The sequence below is a fragment of the Xenopus laevis genome, chromosome 3L, assembly GCF_017654675.1.
Source record: "Xenopus laevis strain J_2021 chromosome 3L, Xenopus_laevis_v10.1, whole genome shotgun sequence".
Lineage (NCBI taxonomy): Eukaryota > Metazoa > Chordata > Amphibia > Anura > Pipidae > Xenopus > Xenopus laevis.
Window position 1 is genome coordinate 137,608,956 of NC_054375.1, and position 11,803 is coordinate 137,620,758.

Sequence of the window (11,803 nt, forward strand, 5' to 3'; positions counted from 1 at the left end):
CACGAAGGGGTGGGGTACATAATTTGCTATGTATCCAAATATAGATCGTATATGTTATTTGTGTATTTTAACATTATTTACAGGTATATTTGCAGGGTTGTACAGGCAGTCTCGGGTTGGTAGAACTACAGTATGTTCTGGTTATACGTTGATGGTCTCTTTGAATAAAGGGGAGGTCTGTTTAATTCCACCTTCTAGTAGTGGAAGTAGTCTCTGAGTCAAACTTAAAGGAGAATTCATCCTGTAATAAAAAAACCCTCCCCCTACCCTGGGTAGACCCCCAGCCTACTTGCCCCCCGGGCAAATGCCCCTAATTTTTTACTCACCCCTCCGTGCAGATTCTGGCCTCAGAGTTTACAGCAGCCATCTTCTTCTCCGTTAATCTTTGTGTCTTGACGTCATTTCTGGTGCATGCGCAGTTGAAGTAAGTTTCCGGTCCTGAACAATTTTCGTGACTTTCGGCGACCGGAAATTTACTCCAACTGCGCATGCGCCGAAACTTCCGAAAAAGACAGAAGAAAGAAGATGCCTGCTGTGAACTCTGAGGCCAGAATCTGCACGGAGGGGTGAGTAAAAAATATGGGGCATTTGCCCGGGGGGCAAGTAGGCTGGGGTGGAGGAGGGAGGGGGGTCTACCCGGGTAGGGGGGAGGGTTTTTTTTTTATTACAGGTTGAATTCTCCTTTAAGCCTACTTTTTGACTTCACTTTTCCTCATTTGGCTATGGATACCACAAGGATCAAATGCTCCTGTTAAGTATCATGTTGTAGCAATAAATAATACAAAAATAATGTAATAGAAAGCAGCAAAACGATGGAGAAAAGACAGACACTGAGGCATTTAGATTTCAGACAGTTCCCAGGTTCAGGTTCCCAGACCCAGTAACAACCAAGCAGCCATGGTGCCATATCTGATACACCTCTGATTTTCAAGATAGATGTTGCTCCTTGAATAGACTTAGCAACCAATGGTATGTGTTTCATTCAGACTATGCCCCCCTGGAGCATGACATTATTATTAATAGATGCCTCCTTCTCACACCTACAGAAGATTGGCACCCTACTGTGAGAGAGAACTTCTGTGCCAAGTCATAACCAGTCCTTGGCTTCCCAGCGCATTAGCCCCAAGATAGAAGAAGACTAGCTGGATAGATAGATAGATAGATAGATAGATAGATAGAGCGAGAAATAGATAGAGAGAGAGATAGATAGAGCGAGGGATAGATAGATAGCGAGAGAGAGATACACACACACATTCTGACCTATCTTGAGGAGACGTACAAGAAGTCAGGGGCTAGCTAGCGTGGGTGTGATGTACAGATATGGTTAATGTAATATTTCTGCACCCTGCTGTTTTTATATTAAGCTATAAGAGGCAAACTAAAAACCCCTGTGTTTCCAGATTTTATATGAGAACAGCAAATTCTGGCCCAGAGAATGTTAACGTCCAAACACTAATTATTAATAAACCTCCTTCCAGTCATTGAATGTAGTTCTTAAAGAGGTTTTATTGCAGCATTGCTTATTTATGAATGTGTTTATTAAAACTGTTTGTTGCGGAGCTTCAAGTCGAGCACTGTATCTGCACCCATTCCTCCTCTCAGATGAGTGAGGCCTAATGATCTGGGGGCGGGGAAAGAGGAAGCTGGGAATTAAAACTTACAAAATGGGAGGCTGCCTTTAGCTGTTGGAATATTTTGTTCCAAATTGATATTGTACAGAATTAGATGCCAGGTTGAAATACAAAGATGAGTTATTGGCAGTGAAGGCTCTAGGCTGATATTGAACCCACTGGCATGTGCTTTTTTGTATACATTTTGTCAGGGATATGTAAAATATGAATATACACTTTATCGGTTGAAATGCAACTAAGGTGTTTGAGTTTCTCAGTCATGGGGACTAAAGTGTCAGCCTTACAGCTGTTTAGATCACGTGACTCATACTGTCAGGGTGATGTACATGAAGTTCAGCAGCTTAATGTTATTGGCTGATCAAATGGAGACGTAGTTTTGTTATTGGCAGGCAGGGTAGCAACAGAAAAGAGCGGGAAAATGAAGTGTATGAAAAAGAAGGGATTGTGTCAGATAAAAACTGACACAAAAAAACTGTCTGGTAATTAAATACAGTTTTATGAAATTGTCTGACAAGTCGATATATAGGAGGTATGTAATTTGTTCACAGCTGCCTGCTCAAACCATAGACCAAATGCTTCTTACCTAATGCACATTAGTCATGGTGCCACAGCTGATACACCGCAGAAGTTAGATGTTGCTCCTTGAATAGACTTAGCAACCAATGGTATGTGTTTCATTCAGACTATGCCCCCCTGGAGCATGACATTATTATTAATAGATGCCTCCTTCTCACACCTACAGAAGATTGGCACCCTACTGTGAGAGAGAACTTCTGTGCCAAGTCATAAACAGTCCTTGGCTTCCCAGTGCATTAGCACCAAGATAGAAGAAGACTAGCCGGATAGATAGAGAGAGAGAGCGCGAGAGAGAGAGCGCGAGAGAGATGGATAGATGGATAGATGGATAGATAGATAGATAGATAGATAGATAGATATAGAGAGAGATATACACACACACTCACATTCTGACCTATCTTGAGGAGACGTACAAGAAGTCAGGGGCTAGCTAGAGTGGGTGTGATGTACAGATATGGTTAATGTAATAGTTCTGCACCCTGCTGTTTTTATATTAAGCTATATGAAGCCAAACTAAAACCCCCTGTGTTTCCAGATTTTATATGAGAACAACAAATTCTGGCCCAGAGAACGTTAACGTCCAAACACTAATTATTATTTTGTTATTGGCAGGCAGGGTAGCAACAGAAAAGAGCGGGAAAATGAAGTTTATGAAAAAGAAGGGATTGTGTCAGATAAAAACTGACACAAAAAACTGTCTGGTAATTAAATACAGTTTTATGAAGTTGTCTGACAAGTCGATATATAGGAGGTATGTAATTTGTTCACAGCTGCCTGCTCAAACCATAGACCAAATGCGTCTTACCTAATGCACATTAGTTTATTGTTATCTGCCTGTCTAATAGGGCAGCTCTCATAATGCACATATGCAAGCAATGGGGGTCCTATGATAAAAATTGTGACTGACAGCAACTCTAAGCAGGGCCTGATTTACATAGCTGGCGCCCCTAGGCCTGCTGTCATTCATCGCCCTCGTCCCCTCCCCTTTATTCACACAAATTCTCACAGCAATGAGGATTGGCGCACCGGAAGTTTAAAAACCAATCGTATCTCCTGCTCATTCCCAGTGTTTCTTAATGTGTGTGTGGTTGGGCAGCATGCCGGCTCATGGCACGTGTATTCTTCACCACATGTGAGATGCTGTCAGTATGGCAAACTGTAGTTTTTTTGGGGGGAGGTGTTAATTTTACTTTGGTAATAGATGCAGATTTCCAGTAGGCTTGCCACCTACTTCCCCAGTGGAGCTTAGACGGGGGACGGCACCGTGATGCAGCGGGGGCGGGCTGTGATGTTGAGGGGCGGGACTGTGACACGGCGATTGCCCGATTGCCGTTGCTTATTTGGAAAACCAGGCAGGAAGTTTTGACCCAGGCAGCCCTTCAAAGTACCGGTCTGTCCGGGTCAAAACCGGACAGGTAGCAACCCTAATTTCCAGTCATCAGCAGAGACAGCAGACCTATACTGAAGGGAAGACACCACTTCACATCCCTTATAAACAGGGTTGGACTGGGGGGCCCACCTGGGCTGCTGTCCAAGGACCCCCTCTGGACCCCCCCTGCTGCGTCGACGTGCCGTGCACACATGCGCAATGTTTTTTCCGTGACCATCCAATAAAGCAAGGTCGTGGCAGGAAGAAGCCTTGGATCCGTGTGGATCTGGCCGGCCCAGTTCGACCCTGCTTATAGAGGCACTATGTGGGTGAGAAAATAGGCAGAGTAAGAATAAAAAAAAAAGGACTAGGGGTTTCCAGTGGAAGGACAGTCACCTTTTTCCACACTGATTCTGGGTCAGTAAAATAATTACTAACTGGTTGCTGTACTACTGCAGTTTGCACCTCTGCTGCCAAATTTGCCCATCGCTGACTATAACATCCTGAATTATAACTTTTTCATAGCTCCCACATGTAAGCAGTAAGGGAAGATACAGCATTAGAAGTGCAGAAACGAAAAATGCGGCTGTGTGAGGAAGTCTACCCTGGGTGTCTCCTGCCTAGAGGTTAGTTCCTTCCTAGGAACAGCAAACTGCCACCAGCAAAAGCAAAATAGGATTCATTTCTAGGGCATGTTACATTAAGAACTGAATTCCTATTTGATTTATGGTGTTTCATTTCCAGCAATGGTGGAATGGATAAGAGCAGATAGCACAGGGGTTAGCTTGGCAATTTTTGACACTACCACTGGTACACAACATATTACAAACCATACATGAGTCTTTCAAACTTGGTAACCTTGCCTTGAATCTTAAGATCATATTCATGCCCAGCTAAGTACTTCCATCACTCATTAACACACTATGGGAATTCTCTCGGGCAGAGGGGCTATAGAAGTTCTCTATGGGAGCTGTGGAGTATGGGAGTTTCCCAGCCAAAGAGAACAGACATGACATATCTGTTCAACAGCTACTGAACACAGGATTTAAAGGAGAACTAAACCCTAAAAATGCCATATTTAATATACTGAACCTATTGCACCAGCCTAAAGTTTCAGCTTGTCAATAGCAGCAATGATCCAGGACTTCAAACTTGTCACAGGGGGTCACCATCTTGGAAAGTGTCTGTGACACTCACATGCTCAGTGGGCTCTGAGCAGCTGTTGAGAAGCTAAGCTTAGGGCTCGTCACTAATTATCCAGCAGAAAATGAGGTTGGTCTGTAATATAAGCTGATGCCACAGGGCTGATTATTAAATTCTGTTGCTAGTAGCTACTGATTAGGGCACCACAATTAGAGAGATTAGTAGACAGCACAAAGAGACAAAGATCAGGGTGCTGCTATTGGGCTAAGGGCAGATTCGGGGAGAATTAGTCGCCTGGTGCAATGCACTCGCAGCGCTTCGATTTCCGAAATCGCCCGAAGTTGGAACTTCGGGTGATATCGGAAATTGAAGCACCATGAGTGCATTGTGTTGGCGTTTTTTCATTCAAGCAGGAGGAAGGCAGGAAGAAGCAGTTCGGGGAGATTGTCTTCCCGCAGAAGAGGCAATTAGTCACAAGGCAACTAAATCTCCCCGAATCTGCCCGTCTGCCCCATCCCTATAGAGAAATAGATAAAAGTGGGTTGGAGGCAATACAGAGACCAATATTAAAAGTTGCTAGAGAAGGATAAAAGGCATATGGAGATGCTATTTTAGAGAAGGAGCTGATGTTAATGGGGGCATAGGGAGACAGATCAGGGTGCTGCTATTAGAGGAAAGACAAGCATGGGTGCTGTATTATAGGGAAGGAGTAAAGATGCTGGGAGATATAGGTCAGGGTGCTGCTGTATTAGAGATCAGTGTGCTGCTATTATTGAGATGTAAATAAGAGGGGTATAGGGAGACAGAGATCAGGGTGCTGAATTATGCAGAAGGAGATGAGACAAAAGGTGCATTTATTAGATATAATAAATTAGGGGGCATGGGGAGGTAGAGATCATTGTGGTTCAATTACAGGGAAGAAGAGGAGGCACAGGGAGACATGGATCAGGGTGATACTATTATAGAGAAGAAGAGGAGGATCAGGGTGCTCACAGATCATAGTAGTGCTAGTATAGAAGTGGGCCAGGGGGCTCAGTGAGACAATCAGGGTGCTTCTCTTTCAAATCTTTTTATTGGTTGCAAAAACAGCATATACTTTTCTCATAACAAAGTTTTTTTTTATGCATTCGTAGATATAGAAAATGTGTATCCTCCTACGCAGAGGGGATCATAAGCATAACATACAAATGTCTTGAGAGTGAAGGAAGAGCAACGGCTCCGGACACTCCACATAGCGACATATCAGAAAACATCATGTAGTATAAGTAAAGAGTATATGTTGAATAAAAAAACAAAATAAAAAGAGAACTAAACAATATACCGAAGCAACCGTGTCCGTATTCATTAAATTGTCAACAATTAGCTCTTAGTTCAGGTTTGAAACTGCCTTAAGTTCCATCATATAGGTTTCAATTTAGTATAAATCACTTGATAAACCAGGTACAGAGTGGTACAGAGACATTGGAAGATGGAAAAAACCTGCACTAGACAAAGTTTAGCGTATACTGGCATAGTGCATCCAGGGAGTCCAGATCTTAGTAAAGGTGGAATAGGTATCAGTAGATATACTCAATAATCTTTCATTTACCATTATCCAATTCATTTTTAAGCGAAACATAACTATAGGAATAGAAGTTTTTTTCCATGAGGCAGCAACAGTTTGTTTCGCTGCTACAAAAACAAACTGTATCAACTTGCGATGATATTTATCCGAAAGTGGAATATTGGTATTGAGTAAGACCATCTTAGGATCTTTTCGAAGCCTAACTCCCAGTATTGAATCTATCAATGTGAATATCCTGGACCAAAACAGGGTGCTTCTATTATAGAAAGGGTGAGGGGGCTCAGGGAGACATAGTAGGGTATCTGACACACTGGTCCAAGTGGCAAAAGGGGACACAGACTCCTGGGAGTGTGGGCAAATAGCAGAGAGCTGGAATGAAGATTGTCATGCACAAAATCATGTATTCTCCTCTCTCACATGAACACCACTCTGGGAAGGTGACAGTTTAATTAGTTACAGTTTCCTTTAACACTTAGCAAGTACTGTATATGAGGCATTTAACAAAACAATTAGCAAGAGGGAGGAGGATCAGAATAGATAAAAAATATCCAGAGGTGTAATGTTATTAGCAGGCAAATTAATAGGATCTGCTCTATATATATATATATATATATATATATATATATATATATATATATATATATATATATATATATATATATATATATATATATATATGTGCAATTTATCTTCTGCAAAGTGCACATAATGGACAAAGCATGCGTGTTTCTTTGCTAAAGTGCATAGTGTAAGCAGGCATGAGAAGAAAGCATGAGTTTTTTTTGGCCTCATGCACCAAACACAGTGTAAGAGCACCGTTGCACCCTTTTATGTGTCCTTCTTAGCAATCCCTCATGACCTGATCTGATGTCGGCAACTCCACTTAACTTGGGGTCAGTGTAAGCTAACCAGACATTTGCTGCACCAGCAAGTATCACAATAGTGGTGTTTGCTCACGTGTTTGATGTCCGGCATCAGTGGGTATTAGTATTTCCCATCTGTAGGTGCAAGAAAATGTATTTGTTTGTCTCCTAATTCTACACACCGCTTGCACCAGATAATATTGCAATATATGGACAAACAATCCCTGTTTTGTTTAAAGGGTAAGGCATTTTTTAGTAGCTTAAGGCACAACATTTTCAATGTCCTTGATATATTGATAATGGGTTGAGTGCAGAGGACTCTTGTATTTGTCTATGCGAATTTTGTGGTCACAGCCTCATTACACCCCCGCCTTATGTTGATCCCAGTGGAGGTCAATAAAAGGGCAAAGTACAAAAAGAGGGGTATCAGGCACTCCACAAGGGACGCCAAAAATAAAGTTAAAAATGTAACATTTATTGTAGATTCATTAAAAAAGGAACAGTATCTCCACTGGGGCCAATGGAGATACTATTCCTTTTTTTAATGACTCTACAATAAATATTACATTTTTAACTTTTGTTTTTGGTGGCCCTTGTGGATTCTTTCTGAGTGCCCGATACCCCTGTTTTTGTACTTTGCTGGTTTATCCGCTCCCTAAGCTGAGGGTCTGGGGCGGGTGCAAGTGGACCGCATGCTCCACGTGGTGAGTGATGATCAACATATTTTTTGTCCTGTGCCAACCTTTTTGTCGGTGGTTGAATAAAAGGGCAACCATGTTTGGGAGTTTTAACCTTAAAAGCAGCAAGTAAGTTGCAGGTAAAACTTAGTCCCTGGAGGACCTCTTGTCTTTGTCTCGAATTCTCCAGACCATTTCCACCAGGTAATTGGCCCATTGGCTCAATCTCCTGAAACACTGGATTTACATTTCTATGGAAGCTGGTGGAATTTTCATTGACTTGGTTGCCAAAAAAAAAATGAAATTGGCCAATGCACCATGTTGTCCAATCCATGGTGCATTGGCAGATGAGGAAGTGTAGGAGGATCCTCTTCACTTCCTGCTTTTCTGATCATTTTTGTGCATGAAGAGCAGAACAATAAGATGGCAGCCATACATACATACACAGTGAGGCAGCTCACTATGGGCAGTGATATAATAACTGTGGCATAACCTGTATGTATGCAGTTATGTATAAATTTGTTGCAGTGTGCTGGTGTAGCTATGTCATTGTATAGTTGTGTAACTATGGCATTATAAACTGACCAACAGTTATGCCAGTGTCTAAATTTGTAGCTGTGCAATAGTGTTTGTTTAACTCTACTTGTGTATGAGCTTTATTTGTGTATTGCTGTCTTATTGTCTGCTTGTGCCTGTGTAGCAGTGTATTGGGCCCCACAGGAAATTAAATTGAGGGCCCCAAAGCATTGATAAATTGACCTATTCTACCAAGTTTGAAATTGCTCAAATTATTGTTAATTACGGCTTTACTGGGACCCCTACACTCCTGGGCCCTCCTGCAACCACAGGGTCTGCTTCCTCTGTAGTTACGCCCCTGCTGTGTAGCTGTCATTGTGTGTTTGTCGGTTTATTTGTATAGCTATGCATGCATTTGCTGTAACTGAGCAGTGGTGTCTGTGTCTCTGTGAAACTGTATTGGTGAAGCTTGGAGTAGATTTGCTGGATTGGAGCAGTTGTGCTGGTGCCTGTGTACCTGTGGCGCTGTGTGTTTGTGTAACATTTTGTTATGGCAGTGATTTGTGTGGCTTCGGTGTTTGTGTAACTGTGTGCATACAGGATTAGTGTGTTCCTGACATTCCCTTAGATGTCACTCTTTCTCTTTGCTTAGTAATTAGCATTGTATGAATTTGCCTGTGAATAGCAATTAGACCATATTAGCATCTTCGTCTGTTCTGTGTGGGCTGATCGCTGGGGTTGGGAGGCTGAACAGGTTTGCAGTGAGCTCAGAACTGCACTTAAATATGTGTCTTGACAAGACAAACCTACTAATAACTGACTCTAGCACAAAGGACTGCGTCGCTATAGAATGATGGTCGTTTCGAGAGACAATGCAGCACATTTAGCTACTAAAGCGCATTTCCAAAGTTCTGGAGCTGCTGTCTCTCCATCTCCAAATGTTTAAATTTACACAAGGTAACTAGAAGTGGAGGACGAGACATAAGTTCCGATCATCATACAAAGAGAAAGGGGTAACAGAAAGAGCAGAACAGAGAGTAGCCAAAAGGCAGAGCAAAGATGGGGAATAGGGAAAGGACTTTAAGAGCAATGAATGCTGGCTGATGGAATGGGAAAGCAATATCAGCTTAAGGGAAGGGAGTTAAAGAAAGAGAAGAACAGGTGGGACAAAGAAAAGAGAAATGGGAATGAAAGAGAACTAGGGATGCAACAAATCCTGCTTTTCAGGGTTCAGCGGAAATCACAAATCCAGGGGCACGAACTTAGTAGAGTACCCAGGGGAACTGCCCAGTGATGTAAGTTGATAAACAGCGCCCTACTAGTTACCAGGGGTGGCAAAAATGCTGCTCCTGGTAACCTTAAAGATGAATTTCCATTTTTCAAACCAGAAATTCAGCTCTTCTTGTGCAATTGCGCTCTCTGCACTGGCGTCCTGGACCCCTCTGCCGATATTGTGGACCGCCAAGCTGTCTCATGCAGTGGAGGGTTCACTGGCACTCACAGCTGGTTCAAGCAGGGATATACCCTTGTGTGTTTATTTGCAGTTGGACCAAATTTGATCCTGATAAGGATTAATTATAACTTAGTTGGGAGCAAGTACAATTATTTGCTTAAAATAGAGTCTATGGGAGATTGACATCCTGTACTGAAACACTGGAATTCCAGTTTTCTGAGCCTTTGTAGTGTACTGATAGTATTATTTATTCAGCACTAGAGTTACAACCCATTCTTTATTCAGCATTGCAATTTCCAAGGTATATTCGGTCCTCTCTTCCTTGGGCCTAGCGCACGTAACGTCTCCGCCAGCTCCCTGATACCTTTCGGGGCTGTCTGTCATTTACATAAATGGGAACCACTTGTCGCCACTTGTGAAACTTTCTAGTTGTATAAGTGAATATAAGGGACCATTTACGACTTCCAACTTACCATGCAAAGTGCAAAAAACAGTGGAATACACAAATTTTTTTCACTTTGCATGCTTCCTTCCTTTGTTGCAGATAGGGATGCCACCTGGCCGGTAAAAACTATGGTTGATCCCAATGTTATTAATATGGAAAAAAGGATAAATAAATAGGAAGGCCGGTATTTTTTTCAGGAGAGGCTGGAGGGGGCCCATTGTCATCCCACTCCCTCCTCCAGCCCCCTACCCAATCCCTAACTTGCGGGTCATCTAGTTGCATAGTTAAACAGTGGCAGAGGACTGTGACTGCTGGGAACAGGGCTGGCACTTGCACTAAACAAAATCACGTGTGGGGTGTAGACTACAGCCAGACCAGGCTGAATGAGCACTAAGGGGCCCACACTTGCCCATCTTCCCATGGTAGTAATAAACGACCACTAAAGTAATTGGATTCTAGCTCTCATTGGATTCTCACTTTAACTTGAAATGCATCTGTTTTTCTTGTGTCTCCATCACAATGGGAACAACCTAAACATCCTCCTTCAGTAGTGTCCTTACACCTCCCCACTCAGCTCCTTTGAAATGTTCCATTCGGCAGTTCATTTACTCCTCAATGAATCTAGTTATTTACATTTAATAACCCAGGTAAATCATTAATATCCATCCTATTGATCCAACTACAGGTAAATCTGAAGCCATTTGCCAATTTTGTTATTAGAAGAAATCAGCTCCTTCTGCTGTACTTGCCAGTGCCACGCTATCGCTTCTCACAAAAGGTGCCATTCCATTGAATTGATAATTCAACTTCACATCTAAGATTTAGAAAGTGGCAAAAGGATGTTTAATTCCTTGTAGAAATGGTAGATTACAACTATGGCTTTTGCAGTCACTGCCTGACACTGTGCACTCACTCTATTATATATTCAATTTCTATTTTCTATTTTCTATTATATTCAATTTCTCTCAAATCCCATTACTTTCTGTACTGCAGCTGCATTTCTTTTCAGTTTTTTTTTTACTGATGCTGAAGCTCTCCTGATGTATTCAGTAGCATTGCCCTCATTTCCCAGACTTGCCAGCTCTCCTATTGTGCGTAAAGGCTGCAGATTGGAAAGATCATACTCTGTGCTCAGTAATAAATAGTTCTCATCATTTTGCGGGGGGAAGTTATCAGCGTGAAGCCTCCGCAGCTGGATATCAGGAAGACATTTACTTCAGCATAATATAGAGGAAAATAACTTATATTTCCAGGGCTGTTAGTGGGTATGATATATCGCCCATCTCGGTGCCTGCTTCCATGCTGAAGGCGATATTCAGGCTTTATTCAACCCCTTCCTCTAAAGTTATTGTGTGCCATGGAATGATATATGCCCCAGTATATACACAAACATCCATAAATAATACTCAGAATATTTCTTTATTTAAATGAATATAAACATCAAATCTCAGTTTGTTTGTTTTTTTAGCCTTGTTAGCAGCTTCCAGGCTGCAACACGCACTGCAGGTTCCCTTCTTTCAAAATACTCATCTCTAGTCTACAGTCTAAAGTAGTAACGACTGAGAA